We start from the raw sequence: 16,743 nt of genomic DNA, 5'->3' as shown, positions 1-16,743 counted from the left end.
CATACAGGTTTCTCAAGATCAGATAGTATTAAAGTCTATCATTTTTCCATGAATCAAGATGAATTTGTGTTTTTTTTTTCCTTATAATAAATTCTTGAACTTGTAGAGCTCAGTAAAAATTTGAAACTAGATTAAACAAAAATACTCTGAATAACTTATTTTTTATGAACAGGATTCTAAATTAATTACTCAATTAGATATATTCTGGTCATATTTTTAATTAGTTTATTGCTAGTTTCTCCTTTGTAATGAAAATGCACATCTCAGATCAGGTTGCTTTTGATCTATTTGACAATAGCTTGAAAATTCCATACATGATAGTAGATGGCATTGTGCATACCTTTTAGAATTTCTTTCCTGCCTGACTCTTCAGGTGCCAAATTCTACCTAACCTCTTTGTTAATGATGTATCAAAGTTGTCTTTATCTATCATAGAATACTGAAATTTATGTTTAATAAGGTCTTAAACCTGCTGAAATTTGATCACTCTGTAGTACCTGGTAAAAGTTCATAACCAGGAAGTGTGACAGCTCACAGTTCCAAATTGTAAATAGAAGTCTATTTCATACATTGTGTGTGCTTAGCACTCAGTCATGTCTGACTCTTTCGACCCCATAGACTGTAGCCTGCCAGGCTCTTCTGTCCTTGGGATTCTCGGGGCAAGAATATTGGAGTGGGTTGCCATTTCCTTCTCCAGGGGATCTTTCCAACCCAGGAATGGATCCCAGGTTTCCTGCATTGCAGGCAGACTCTACCAACTGAGCTATGAGGGAAGCCGGATTTCATACTTTTCCCAATGAATTAGAAAGAGAAGATGCTGATATATGCCAAGGCTTCCCAGGTAACTCAGTAGTAAAGAATCCACCTGCCAATGCGGGGGATGCAAGAGACATGGGTTAGATCCCTGGGATGAGAAGATCCCCTGGGGTAGGAAATGGCAATCCACTCCAGTATTCTTGCCTGGAAAATTCCATTGACAGAGGAGCCTGGCAGGCTACAGCCCATGGGGTTCAAAGAGTTGGACATGACCAAGCAAGTGAAAACACACAGATGCATGCATCAAGTGTCCTGAGGTAGGCTCAAGTCCAAGATCAATTCCTCCTTTTCAGAGATAGTGAGTTATGTTCCTTAAAAGTATAGACTGTGGAGTCAGACAACTCTGACCTTGAGATGGACCCTGCCACCATGGTAGCCATGGGCAAGTCACCATTTTGTCATTCTTAAATAGGAAACTAGTGAAATCTTTATCTCATTAAGTTGTTCAGATTACTTGAGGTAAGCAAGCACCAACACAGAGGAAGCAATCGGTGGCTGTATGTTGTTGCTGTGATCAGAAAATGTAGACAGTGTAAATAAAAGTCGCTCTGTCCTGTCCAACTATTTGTGACCCCATGAACTATACTATATAGTCCATGGAATTCTCCAGGCCAGAATACTGGAGTGGGTAGCTATTCTCTTTTCCAGGGGATCTTCCCAACCCAGGGATCAAAGTCAGGTTTCCTGCATTGCACGTGGATTCTTTACCAGCTGAGCCACCAGGGAATCCCAGAGAACATAGAACTCTTTAATTTTGCCTTAGAACATGTCTTTAAAATCCTGAAAGGTGATGCTGTGAAAGTGCTGCACTCAATATGCCAGCAAATTTGGAAAACTCAGCAATGGCCACAGGACTGGAAAAGGTCAGTTTTCATTCCAATCCCCAAGAAAGGCAATGCCAAAGAATGCTCAAATTACCACACAATTGCACTCATCTCACACGCTAGTAAAGTCATGCTCAAAATTCTCCAAGCCAGGCTTCAGCAATACGTGAGCTATGAACTTCCAGATGTTCAAGCTGGTTTTAGAAAAGGCAGAGGAACCAGAGATCAAATTGCCAACATCTGCTGGATCATGGAAAAAGCAAGAGAGTTCCAGAAAAACATCTATTTCTGCTTTATTGACTATGCCAAAGCATTTGACTGTGTGGATCACAAGAAACTGTGGAAAATTCTGGAAGAGATGGGCATACCAGAGCACCTGACCTGCCTCTTGAGAAACCTATATGCAGGGCAGGAAGTAACAGTTAGAACTGGACATGGAACGACAGACTGGTTCCAAATAGGAAAAGGAGTACGTCAAGGCTGTATATTGTCACCCTGCTTATTTAACTTATATACAGAGTATATCATGAGAAACACTGGGCTGGAAGAAGCACAAGCTAGAATCAAGATTGTTGGGGGAAATATCAATAACCTCAGATATGCAGATGACACCACCCTTATGGCAGAAAGTGAAGAGGAACCAAAAAGTCTCTTGATGAAAGTGAAAGTGGAGAGTGAAAAAGTTGGCTGAAAGCTCAATATTCAGAAAACAAAGATCATGGCATCTGGTCCCATCACTTCATGGGAAATAGATGGGGAAACAGTGGAAACAGTCTCAGACTTTATTTTTCTGGGCTCCAAATCACTGCAGATGGTGACTGTAGCCATGAAATTAAAAGACACTTACTCCTTGGAAGGAAAGTTATGACCAACCTAGATAGCATATTCAAAAGCAGAGACATTGCTTCGCCAACAAAGTTCCGTCTAGTCAAGGCTATGGTTTTTCCAGTGGTCATGTATGGGTGTGATAGTTGGACTGTGAAGAAAGCTGAGCACTGAAGAATTGATGCTTTTTAACTGTGGTGTTGGACAAGACTCTTGAGAGTCTCTTGGACTGCAAGGAGATCCAACCAGTCCATTCTAAAGGAGATCAGTCCTGGGTGTTCTTTGAAAGGAATGATGCTAAAGCTGAAACTCCAATACTTTGGCCACCTCATGCAAAGAGTTGACTTTTTGGAAAAGGCCCTGATGCTGGGAGGGATCGGGGGCAGGAGGAGAAAGGGATGACAGAGGATGAGATGGCTGGATGGCCTCACCGACTTGATGGACATGAGTTTGAGTGAACTCCAGGAGTTGATGATGGACAGGGAGGCCTGGCGTGCTGCAATTCATGGGGTCGCAAAGAGTCAGACACGACTGAGTGTCTGAACTGAACTGAATGTAAGAAGTAATGTGAACATTTAGCCAGATGGTAGAATACAATCCAGTTGAGATGCTGTAAATGTGAAAAAGAAAAAAAAAAAAAAGGGCATGAAAATGACTAACTGCTTCTACATGTGGATATATTGTATTAGCTTCTGGTGGCTGCTGTAGCAGATTTACTACAAATGACATGACTTAAAGAATGGAAATTTATGTTCTCACTATTCTAGAGGCCAAAGGCCCATTATCAGTTTCACTGGACTGAAATGGAAGTTCTGATCAGGCTGCTCCCCTTGACAGGCTGTATAGGAGAACCCATTTCTTGCTTCTTCCAGCTTCTGGTGTCTCTAAGGATTCCTTGGCTTTGCGAGCATCGATCCAATGTCTGTGTTCCTGGTCACATTGCCTTCTCTTCTATGTTTACTCTCTGACTCTCTCTTTGTGAGAGGGATTATGAATGCATGTGATTTCATTAAAAGTTCACCTAGTACCTCAAGATAGTCTCTCCATTTCATGATTCTTAATTTAAGTACAGCTGCAAAGTCTTTTTTCTGCCACATAAGGCAACATGGATATTATTTAAAGACCATCAACCAGGCTACAACAGATAGCCATGCAAATGTTCTTTACAGAGGTGCAGCCAGAATCTGGGCAGGAAAATTTTGATAAAGACTGTATTTGTTAAGTTTAGGTTAAACTGAAAATAATAGAAACCTTAAAGCTACAGTAGTATGAACACCAAAGTTTTATTTTTCTCTCATTAAATTAAGTGTAAAGTAAAACATTCACACATACACACAAGGGGATTGGGTATCTTCTGTCTTTTAGTCCACAATCCTTGGCAGTTTCCTCGTGAACTAGTATAGCCAAACCTTCTTTTCGTCATTGAGCTTATCTTCCAATTGAAACAAAACAAGAAAAAAAAGAATTAAAGGGCTTTCTGGGGTGCTCCACCAAATAAGTTTGCTTACCCACACTGTTTTCCCCAATTTGCCAAGGAAGTTTCCAGTAAGACACAATTTCTACTTTCTAATATCAAAAAGATGGAGAGAATGAACATTGTTTAGTCAGCTAACTAAAGCCAGGCTAACCAGATAGCCATTCTAATTTGAATATCATTCAAAGAAGATTTAATTTCTCCTCTGGAGATATTTACATTAGAGGTAATCATAATAAAACTTTTATTATGAAAATGTACAAACATTCAAAGAATTTTAATATATTAAGGATAGTGGGGGACTCGTGCCGCGGCCGCGGAGACGTGAAGCCCCCCCGGGTCTGCGCTCGACCTCGCTGTCTGCTCCCCCAGCCTCCATGGAGAAGACGGAGCTGATCCAGAAGGCCAAGCTGGCCGAGCAGGCCGAGCGCTACGATGACATGGCCACCTTCATAAAGGCCGTGAAGGAGCAGGGTGCCGAGCTGTCCAACGAGGAGCGCAACCGGCTGTCGGTGGCCTACAAGAACGTGGTCAGGGGCCACCGGTCTGCCTGGAGGGTCATCTCCAGCATCGAGCAGAAGACCGACACCTCGGACAAGAAGTTGCAGCTGATCAAGGACTACTGGGAGAAAGTGGAGTCCGAGCTGAGGTCCATCTGCGCCATGGTCCTGGAATTGTTGGATAAGTATTTAATAGCCAATGCAACTAATTCAGCAGTGGAGAAGGCAATGGCACCCCACTCCAGTACTCTTGCCTGGAAAATCCCATGGATGGAGGAGCCTGGAAGGCTGCAGTCCATGGGGTCGCTGAGGGTTGGACATGACTGAGCAACTTCACTTTTCACTTTCATGCATTGGAGAAGGAAATGGCAACCCACTCCAGTGTGCTTGCCTGGAGAATCCCAGGGATGGAGGAGCCTGGTGGTCTGCCGTCTCTGGGGTCGCACAGAGTCGGACACGACTGAAGCGACTTAGCAGTAGCAGTAGCAGCAGCAGCAACTAATCCAGAGAGTAAGGTCTTATATCTGAAAATGAAGGGAGATTACTTCCGGTACCTTGCTGAAGTTGCTTGTGGTGATGATCGGAAGCAAAGGATAGATAATTCCCAAGGAGCTTACCAAGAGGCTTTCGATATAAGCAAGAAAGAGATGCAACCCACACACCCCATCCGGCTGGGGCTGGCTCTTAACTTTTCTGTGCTCTACTATGAGATCCTCAATAACCAGGAACTGGCCTGCACACTGGCTACAATGTCTGGCTATTTGAGGAAGCTATTGCAGAACTCGACACACTGAATGAAGACTCCTACAAAGACAGCACCCTCATCATGCAGCTGCTGAGAGACAACTTCACATTATGGACATCCGATAGTGCAGAAGAATGTGATGCGGCAGAAGGGGCAGAAAATGAAGTGTATACAGGGTGCCATCTTTCTTCCCCTTGAAACCTTTATACTCATCTCCATTCCTCACTCCATTTGGATTTCCTATAGCAAAGAAACCCATTCATGTTTATGGAATCAACTGTTTATAGTCTTTTCACACTGCAGCTTTGGGAAAACTCCATCCCTTGATTTGTGTTTGTCTTAGCCTTCCTGGTGTGCAGTTACTACTGTAGAGAAGTATTAATAGCTTCATTTCATACAAACATAAGTAACTTCCAAACACTTATGTAGACGACTAAAAACGTATCTGGTATTTAAGTAATCTGAACCAGTTCTGCAAGTGACTGTTTTGTATTACTGTGAAGATATGAAAATGTAGCTAATTACAATTTAAAGAGTGTTCTACATAGGTTCTTAACTTCTGCATTCCCTCCCTTACTCTTCTTCAGAGATTTCCTTTCAGCAAGCAACTTTTCCATTCTGTTAATGTATTCCTTTTTAGTAGGAATCCAGAAGTATTAGATTGAATGGAAAAGCACTCAACATTTTGGGGCTGGGGGATCACAGATTTAAATGTCTCCTGTATCATATGTGATGGAGGTCTTGTATATCTGTGACAACAGGGAGTTTCCTTCAGTTCAGTTCAGTTCAGTAGCTCAGTCGTGTCCGACTCTTTGCGACCCCATGAATCACAGCACTCCAGGCCTTCCTGTCCATCACCATCTCCCGGAGTTCACTCAGACTCACGTCCATCGAGTCACTGATGCCATCCAGCCATCTCATCCTCTGTCATCCCCTTCTCCTCCTGCCCCTAATCCCTCTCAGCATCAGAGTCTTTTCCAATGAGTCAACTCTTCACATGAGGTGGCCAAAGTACTGGAGTTTCAGCTTCAGCATCATTCCTTCCAAAGAAATCTCAGGGTTTATCTCCTTCAGAATGGACTGGTTGGATCTCCTTGCAGTCCAAGGGACTCTCAAGAGTCTTCTACAACACCACAGTTCAAAAGCATCAATTTTTCGGTGCTCAGCCTTCTTCACAGTCCAACTCTCACATCCATACATGACCACGGGAAAAGCCATAGCCTTGACTAGACGGACCTTAGTCAGCAAAGTAATGTCTCTGCTTTTGAATATGCTATCTAGGTTGGTCATAACTTTTCTTCCAAGGAGTAAGCGTCTTCTGATTTCATGGCTGCAGTCACCATCTGCAGTGATTTTGGAGCCCCCCAAAAATAAAGTCTGTCACTGTTTCCACTGTTTCCCCATCTATTTCCCATGAATTGATGGGATCGAATGCCATGATCTTTGTTTTCTGCTCACTCTTTATATGCTGCTGTTTAAGTTGACAACTTCCCTTCCTAATAAAAACTCACTTACACCTCCTGCCTTTATAGTTCTGGTATTAACTTTACTATGTAATAGAAGTAGCATGCTGCTGCCAGAATACAACCATTGCTTTTGGCAAATTAAAGCACATGTCATTTCTTCATACACTAGAAAGGGGGAAAAAGCACATAGTCCAGTCTAAAATATTCGTACTTTTCCATGCAGATTTGTGCATGTGTGAGAGGGTGTTCGGTGTGTCTAGTGATTGTTATTTAGAGAGTTGAACCACTATCGTATGTTGCTAATCATTGACTGTAGACCCAAAAAAGCCTTGTGAAAATGTTATGCCCTATGTAACAGCAGAGTAACATAAAATAAAATTACATTTTATAAACCAAAAAAAAAAATAGTGATAATGATCTCATTTGAAAAGTAACTGTATTTAATAATATTTACTCATAATTACTACTCTATTCATTTATCCTTTTATGTGTCTTTATTATCTATCTAATCTTTTCAACCAGTTGAGAGATGGAAAGTAAACCACACAACTCATGATGGTTTACTATAAAATCTTCAAGTTTCTTCTAAAAATAATATTCCTTACAAGAATAGCCTCTCAATTAAAAGATAATAATTTTCTAATATTAGCTAATGCAAGCGCTAGTGCTTAAATTTCCTCCTTTGCCTCAAAAAAATCCAATAGAATATTTTTTAAAACCAGAGATTTAAACAAAGTTAAGTTCATGTATAATATTTATTAGGTATTTTTTAGTCTTTTCTAATCTACAATTCCTCATTTTCCCTGGTTACTGACTCTTTGAAGAAAGCAGGCCAGTTGTCCAATAGGATGTTTTATATTCTTTGTCAGATTGATTCCTTGTAGAATGTGTTAACTTTTTTTCCATCTCCTTTATATTGTAAAATGTAAGTTGTATCTAAAGGCTTGATATTTTACCTTTGGCAAAAAAACTTGAAAAGCAATGCTGTGTACTTTTCATCATATCAGGAGGAATATATTGTCAGATTGTGTCAATATTAGTGATTCTAAGTCTGACAACTTTGTGAAAATATAGTTGGCAGATTGTTTCTTTGAGAACGTTTATTTTTCTCTTCAGTTCAGTTCAGTTCAGTTGCTCAGTCATGTCTGACTCTTTGCGACCCCATGAATCGCAGCACGCCAGGCCTCCCTGTCCATCACCAACTCCCGGAGTTCACTCAGATTCATGTCCATCAAGTCAGTGATGCCATCCAGCCATCTCATCCTCTGTCGTCCCCTTCTCCTCCTGCCCCCAATCCCTCTCAGCATCAGAGTCTTTTCCAATGAGTCAACTCTTCGCATCAGGTGGCCAAAGTACTGGAGTTTCAGCTTTAGCATCATTCCTTCCAAAGAAATCCCAGGGCTGATCTCCTTCAGAATGGACTGGTTGGATCTCCTTGCAGTCCAAGGGACTCTCAAGAGTCTTCTCCAACAGCAAATAAACTGTAGGATTATTCTTTGGTGCCATGAGACTACTGGTTTTAGCATTCCTCACTTTCTGGAAGAATGAGTTTTAGGTGTGTGTGTTAGTCACTCAGTTATGGCCAATTCTTTCCTACCCCATGGACTACAGACCGCCAGGCTCCTCTGTCCATGGTATTTTCCAGGCAAGAATACTGGAGTTGGTTGCCATTTCCTTCTCCAGGGGACCTTTCCAACCCAGGGATTGCAGCCAGGTCTGCTGCATTGCAGGCAGACTCTTTACCGTCTGAGCCACCAGGGAGGATGGTTTTGGGGGGATTTCAAAATAATATTTTTGTATCATATTCATCCCATATATTAGCAAGTATTCTTCTGAGGAAAGAATTTGCCACAACAGTAGAATATGAACATACAATTTTTTATTTTTTAAAAAATGGGGTAATGTTTAATTACATTTTGTTACTAATTTTCATATTAACACATTGGTATAACAATCCCTATCACTGATGGCAAAAGTGATTGCCATCACACAAAAGGGGTGTGTGTGTTTCCCTCTTTTGTTTTAATTATTACCATATTTTTTATTCTTTCAATATTTTAAAACCAAGTGTCATTTTTCTCTTTAGGCATAAACAATGTCAAATTTAGCCAGAAAGTGACCCTCTAAGTTGGCTTATGTATCTTTTTCTTAGAACCCCATGTGATTTTTCAGGCACAGCTAGAAGTCCTAGGTTCACCCTCCATCCTCACTGCTTGGAATTAGCCAGGATCTGAACTGCAGGTCTTCCAGTATGCTATTCTTACAAGGCTGCTTCAGTAAATGATGCTAGCAAATTTATATGTCTTTTCTCTGACACTAAAAACTTTTTTGCCCAATAATATTTAAAAATTTGCTTATTTGTGTTACACTGTGAGATTTAAAAATTAATTCTAACTGCATGCTGTTGTTCAGTAACTAAGTCATTTCCTACTCTTTGCCAACCCATGAACTGCAGCATGCCAGGCTTCCCTGTCCTTCACTATCTCCGAGTTTGCTCAAACTCATGTCCATTGAGTCAGTGATGCCATCCAATTATCTCATCCTCTTTTGTCCCCTTCATCTCCTGCCCTCAGTCTTTCCCAAAATCAGGGTCCTTTCCAGTGAGTCAGCTCTTCACATCAAGTGGCCAAAGTATTGGAGCTTCAGCTTTAGCATCAGTCCTTTGAATGAATATTTAAGGTTGAATTCCTTTAAGATTGACTACTTTGATCACCTTACTTTCCAAGGGACTCTCAAGAGTCTTCTCCAGCACCACAATACAAACGCATCAGTTCTTCAGGATTCAACCTTCCTTATGGTTGAATTCTCACATGCATACATGACTATCCGAAAAACCATAGCTTTGACTATATGGACTATTACTGGCAAAGTGATGTCTCTACGTTTTAATACCCTGTCTAGGTTTGTCATAGCTTTTCTTCCAAGGAGCAAGCATCTTTTAATTTCAGAACTGCAGTCACTGTCTGCAGTGATTTTGGAGCCCCCCAAAATAAAATATGTCACTGTTTCCACTTCCCCCCATCTATTTCCCATGAAATGATGGGACTGGATACCATGATCTTAGTTTTATGAATGTTGAATTTTAAGCCAGCCTTTTCACTTTCTTCACTCACCTCATTAAGAGTGTCTTTAGTTCCTTTTCCCTTTTGGTCATTAAGGTGGTATCATCTAAAGCCTCTTGATGAAAGTGAAAGAGGAGAGTGAAAAAGTTAGCTTAAAGCTAAAAGACCCATGAAGTTAAAAGACCCTTACGCCTTGGAAGGAAAGTTATGACCAACCTAGATAGCATATTCAAAAGCAGAGACATTACTTTACCAACAAAGGTCCGTCTAATCAAGGCTATGGTTTTTCCAGTGGTCATGTATGGGTGTGAGAGTTGGACTGTGAAGAAAGCTAAGTGCCAAAGAATCGATGAACTGTGGTGTTGAAGAAGACTCTTGAGTGTCCCTTGGACTGCAAGGAGATCTAACCAGTCCATTCTAAAGGAGATCAGCCCTGGGATTTCTTTGGAAGAAATGATGCTAAAGCTGAAACTCCAGTACTTTGGCCACCTGATGCGAAAAGTTGACTCATTGGAAAAGACTCTGATGCTGGGAGGGATTGGGGGCAGGAGGAAAAGGGGATGACAGAGGATGAGATGGCTGGATGGCATCAGCGACTCGATGGACGTGAGTCTGAGTGAACTCTGGGAGATGGTGATGGACAGGAGGTCTGGTGTGCTGCGATTCATGGGTTCGCAAAGAGTCAAACACAACTGAGCAACTGAACTGAACTGAACTGAACTGATCTATATATCTGAGGTTGTTGATATTTCTCCAGAAAATCTTATTTCAGTTTGTGATTCATCCAACCCGGCATTTTGTGTGATATACTCTGCATGTAAGTTATATAAGCAAGGTGACAATATACAGCCTTGACGTACTCCTTTCCTAATTTTGAACCTGTCCATTGTTCCATGTTCAGTTCTGTTTATTCTTGACCTGCACGCAGGTTTCTCAGGAAGCAGGTCAGGTGGTCTGGTATTCCCATCTCTTGAAGAATTTTCCACAGTTTATTGTGATCCACACAGTCAAAGGCTATAGCATAGTAAATAAAGCAGAAATAGATGTTTTTCTGGAACTCTCTTGCTTTTTCAAAGATTCAGTGAATGTTGGCAATTAGATCTCTGGATCCTCTGCCTTTTCTAAACCCAGCTTGTACATCTGGAAGTTCTTGATACACATACTATTTGAAGCCTAGCTTGAGGGATTTTGAGCATGACCTTGCTAGCATGTGAAATGAGCACAATTGTATGGAGTTTGAGCTTTCTTCGGCATTGCCCGACTGTTAATATAGTCTAATATAGTCAGTAGTATAATTAACAATAGGCCTTGTAAGTAAATTTTGTTATTTGCATGCCACTCTCTGACCCCTCTGCCACACTGAATGTATGCACACACATTCAGTCATTCAGCCATTTCTGACTCTTTGCCACCCATAGACTATAGCCCACCAGGCTCCTCTGTCCATGGAATTTCCCAGGCAAGCTGCTGGAGTAGGGTGCCATTTCCTAATCCAGAGGGTCTTCCCCACCCTGGGATCAAACCCAGGTCTCTTGCGTCTCCTGCAAGGGCAGGCAGATTCTTTTTATCGCTGTGCCACCTGGGAAATCCTCTTTTTCTTGGAGATCACTACAAAACAGGATACAGAAAACTCCCTTGATTCATTTCCATATTTGTGTGTCAATTTTTTAGGATGTTATAATATTCTATTGTTTTTCTGTCCCCTGTGAATGGACATTGGAGTTGTTTAAAATGTCTTCCCGTTAGAAATAATGCTACAGGGAATAATCTTGTGCCTATTTTATTTCTGAAGATGGATCTTTAGCAGATTCCTAGAAATGAGATTATTGAATAAGAGAACAAATTTTTTTTGAGATATTGGGAAGTTTTCAAACATCATACGTGTACATTTTGTACTCAGACCAGATATATGAGAATATCTCTTTCTAGTCTTTCCAATAGAGATATTGTCAAACATACATTTTTGCCAAATTGATGGGTATGACATAGCATTTCACTACTGTTTTAGTTTGTGTAATACTTACTATGAGGTAAGCATCTTCTTTTTAATATTTTAGGGCCAGTAGCTTCTCTTTTAATAATGAATTGTGTCTGTGTTTTGTTTTTTTTTTAATTTCTGGAGTTTCTTAGATTTTGTTTCTAAATGTTAGTTTTGTTTATGTTATTATGCTTTTTTCTCTTCAAAGAATCATGTAATATGTATATTGACTATCCATTGCCTATCTTCTATAATCAGTTACAGTAACTATAATTTTTACCTACTTCTTACTTTGATTTTATTTATTTGGGTTTCTTCTCATTCCTAGCATCAATGCCCCTTTTGGTAGAATATGCTCTCCCTGGGTTTCCTTTTAAGTCATTCTTTATTTTAAAGATATTTTTGCCTTTTTTCTTCCATTTGTTTCTTTTTTCAATCAGTTAACAGCTATTTCAATCTTCCTTATGTTTATCCATTTTTATTCAGAATACTTGAGTTTCTGATGTATGATTTTCTTGCTTGACCATAGTTGCTTGCTTCACTCACAGTGGTTGCTTCTGTTGATTTTGTTTTCTAAATCATGGGTCACATTATCTTGCCCCTTTACAGCAAGACTTGGGAACTCTCTACTTTAGCCCATTAACATGTTTCCTTACCTTGGAAGAGTTTCCTCTCTCTCTCTCTTTGTTTTTATTTATTTTTCACTATGGTCACAGATGTTTTCAGCCTCTGAGGAATTGTTTTCCCTCTTCATCCCTTTTCTAATTTCATCACCACAGGAGATTTTTCTTCTTCCTCCATCATTGTCCCCCATCTTCCATGACATGATGCCAAGAATGAAATAATGCCTAAAGTTCTCCGAGATTCTTTCCCAGCTTTCATGCCCTAATTCCAGATGCAGTTCACTGCTTTGGGCACATGAAGAGCTGACCCAAATGGAAAGGATTTACCTGTGCTCAGCCATGGGTATTCTGGGGTTGTATAGAAGGTGATGGCACCCCACTCCCATACTCTTGCCTGGAAAATCCCATGGACAGAGGAGCCTGGTAGGCTGCTGTCCATGGGGTTGCGAAGAGTCGGACATGACTGAGCGACTTCACTTTCACTTTTCACTTTCATGCATTGGAGAAGGAAATGGCAACCCACTCCAGTAGTCTTGCCTGGAGAATCCCAGGGACTGGGGAGCCTGGTGGGCTGCCATCTTGGGGTCGCACAGAGTCGGACACGACTGAAGTGACTTAGCAGCAGCAGCAGCATAGACACCCAAGGATCCAGGGGGAAAGAAGTTCAGGTGAACAGAGACTTTTTCTGTGAATTTGACTCTTGAATTGTAAGACATCATGCCAACCCAACAGAGACATTGAAAGGTTTTTTTTGGTTTTATTTATTTATTTATTTATTTAAATGTTATCTTTTTCTCTTTATCCCCACTTATGGTACATTTACTCTTTTCTGCCATCTTATTAGGAATGAAACCAGATGTGGATCTTTCTTACCTAGATTTTGTCTCTTTATGAAATTTAGTTTACTTGGGCTTTTTGTTCCCTCAGCTATTCTGGTGGGATTTTAGAAATTTAATTTACTTTATTTCATTATTTTTAGCTTACTGTTCCTTTTTTTTTTTTTTCTGATAGGTTATGTCAGCTAAAAACATATATACAATCTAGAAGAGGAGGATTATATTCTATGGATTTTTTAGGACTTAATGTTGGGGAGACAGATTCTCAGATAACTCTGAGTGACTACTCTGAAGAGGTAAGGCAGGGGTCAGGATATATAGGAGTTTTTACCACAAAGAGAGGGTTGTCTAAACTTCAAAAGATTATTGTTAATTAAAGAAAATCAGACATCTCGAGTTAATGAATGTAGCACTCTTCTGTGTATTGTAATATATAAGAGTCATTGAAATCACTCTTTTGATATTCACCTTAGCTATCTAGGGCCTGCATCCTTTTCTTTTGCATCCTGAGTTCCCTCACCCTTGCACGGGAGCTGCAGTTGTCAAGGGCTTGGCAGTGGACAGCCCATTTTGTCCCCATCCTGCATTCCTTTGGGGCTCACCACGGGATAGGGGGTGGATGCAGTGGCTTGATGGCTGCTTCATGCCTTGTTTACTGATACAGCAGAGAGTATTTTTCATTCATAGGTAGAAGAAATGGTCTCCTTCAACATCTTACACCCTCTCTGAAAACTCATTAGAATTTGTTTTAAGGGATTAAACTTGCCTCTTACTGTAATAGAAAATTAATCTGCTGCTGCTGAATTTAGAAGTACTAAAATGCTATCTGTTGTTTTGGCTGTACTACTGGCCTAAGATTCTTTATTTAGCTTGGGTAGTAGATATCCTTTTTTTGTTGTTGTGCTTAATCCATGTGAAAACTCCTGGATCTACTCTGTCTGGTGTTTATAGAAAACAGATTTTTCAGCCACAGAATACTATTCTTGAGTTAAAATTCTATATAATTATCATTAAGTGACCAAGTAAAATTTACTTTTCCAACAAACCAAGTGTTCAGTAGTACACGTGACGGAGCTGATGCCATTGTTTTCGTAGTAGTAATTAGTCATTTGTTTGGTATAACAAATGCATAAATACTTTCATGTACATTATTTCATTATATTTTTACTGCATTCCTACAAGGTAGTGGGAAATGCAGCCTGCCCCGGTTTCTTGCCTGGGGAATCCCATGGACAGAGGAGCCTGGCGGGCTGCAGTTCACGGGGTCGCAAGAGCTGGACACGAATTAATGACTAAAGCACCACCACTACAAGGTAGTAAGTAAGGCGAAGAGGTTAATGTTCGCAAGTCATTCAGATAGCCACTTAGCTGTCTCTTTCAAATATCTGATTTTAAAGACCTCATATTTTGTCTCTATTTAGGGCTCATCTAATACCTTAGCTTTTCAAAATAGGTAAAACAGAAAAAAGATGAAGTAAGCAAAAATACACCAAATAAAGGAACATAAAAGACACAAGTGTATGAAAAATGTATGCATAACATTTCTGCTCATTTATCATACCAGGTATTTTCTTGAAAACAAGAGTAAAATGAATCGGTATTATATGGGTTATTTAAAAACTAATCATGTACACCCGTGGCTGATTCATGTCAATGTATGGCAAAGCCAATACAGTATTGTAAAGCAAAATAAAGTAAAAATTTTAAAAAAAAAAGTAAAAAAAAAAAAAACTAATCCCTTTGAAACATTTGTTACTTAAGTCCAACTGAAATTTAGAGGAGTCTACTAGGTATCCTCTTGAAGGCATTTATCAAAATTGTCCTTGGGGTCCAATTGTAGCTATTTCTAGGTTTAGAGTAATATAAGAGAGATCCCTCTACTATCCTCACTGAAGGGTGCTAGGGGAAAAACGCAGTTTCAGTTGCTGCTACGTGAGGTACCGGAACTTAGCATTTACTGGATGCCTTCTTTGGCTGGGTATATTGAAAATTTTACATTTATTCCTAGTATCTATTTCACAGATGAGAAAAATGATGCTTAAAGTAGATTTTAAAAAGAGAAAAACCTGCATAATGTTACACAGCTAATTAGTGATTGTAGGATTTTAATCACATGTATTTGACATGAGAGTCCCCTTGGTTTTCTCCCTAGATTAGGCAACTCAGTCATAAACAATTTTAAAGAAAGCTTTATATCTGTTTTACCAAGGGTATATTTCCTTATGGTCCTTGAGTTCACTTTAATCCTGTCTTTGCTTTTGACTTAATTGCTTTTTAAATATAGGATTAACTGCCTTCAAGGAAAAACAATTTAAACCGAACAAGTATTTGTTTATATTCAGCCTCATATATCCAGTAGGAGCAAGAAATAATAGAGGTCACCTTTTCATATACTTGTGTTGTACAGATGCAGAAAATAAGGTTTCCCAAGATCACAGTTAGGAAAGAAGCAGGCCTCAAACCAGATCTCTAATATCACAAACCTGTGTTCTTCCCAATTAAGAAAACTATATACTTGCCTTTTCCCTCAATCTCTCAACTTTTTTTTTTTTCATAAAAATCCTGCAAGAAAATGATGAACTTCAGGTTTTCTTCCTTACAATAGAAAATAATGAATCAACATATATTACGTAATGTATGACAGTGAAGGACAGGGAAGCCTGGCATGTTGCAGTCTATGGGTCACAAAGAGTCAGGTATGACTGAGCAACTGAACAGCACTGTTGGAGTGAAGAAATTTCCCTCTACCCCTCTTGAATTCTTTTGGCTGGTCTAACAAATAGTTTTGTGTGAATTCTTGAAGTCCCTCAAATGTTCTGATGTTCCTTGCGTTTTGGGGAAGGGACCTTCCTTACTCACATGGTTAGGCTGCTGGGAACCCCGTAAAACTGTTTGTCCACGTGGTTTTATTGATTCCATGAGGGGCTTACCAGGTGATGCTAGTGGTAAGGAACCACCTGCCAATGCAGGGCATGTAGGAGACTCAGGTTTGATCACGGGAGTCAGGAGGGTCCCCTGGAGGAGGGCATGGCAAACCACTCTGGTATTCTTGCCTGGAGAATTTCATGGACAGAGGAGCGTGGCAGCTACTGTCCATAGAGCTGCAAAGAGTCAGACATGACTGAAGCTGCTTAGCCCACTTGCAGGCATATTTCCATGAATATCACTGAAGATAAAACACATTTGTAAGAAGCTTTTGTAAAAGCATCTAACAGGCGTAGAGAATAGACTTATGGACATGGGGAGAGGGGAGGAGAGGGAGAGGTGTATGGAAAGAGTAACATGGAAACTTACATTACCATATGCAAAATAGATGGCTAATGGGAATTTGCTGTATGGCTCAGGAGACTCAAACAGGGGCTCTGTATCAACCTAGAGGGGTGGGATGGGGAGGGAGATGGGAGGGAGTTTCAAAAGGGAGGGGACATATGTATACCTATAGCTGATTCATGTTGAGGTTTGACAGAAACAAATTCTGTAAAGCAATTACCCTTCAATAAAAAAGTACATTAAAAAAAATAACTGTGAATGATAAATGATTTTAAAATGTCCATCATTAAATATCTGTTTCACTGCAATACAAATGACAAGGAT

At 40.1% G+C, this 16,743-nt stretch overlaps 1 long non-coding RNA gene and 1 pseudogene across 1 annotated transcript in view; both read left to right on the top strand.

The window, feature by feature from the left end:
• The window catches only part of LOC120876896, a 1,092,147-nt gene that overhangs the window by 1,003,118 nt on the left and 72,286 nt on the right, over nucleotides 1-16,743 (top strand). The gene's annotated exons all lie outside the window — the stretch shown is intronic.
• On the top strand, nucleotides 4,264-5,397 carry LOC120876895 (annotated as a pseudogene).

Source organism: Oryx dammah, unplaced genomic scaffold (assembly GCF_014754425.2).
Source record: "Oryx dammah isolate SB20612 unplaced genomic scaffold, SCBI_Odam_1.1 HiC_scaffold_17, whole genome shotgun sequence".
NCBI classification, from domain to species: domain Eukaryota; kingdom Metazoa; phylum Chordata; class Mammalia; order Artiodactyla; family Bovidae; genus Oryx; species Oryx dammah.
Note: the sequence above shows the minus strand (reverse complement) of the source record. Positions and strands in the feature narration are given on the sequence as shown.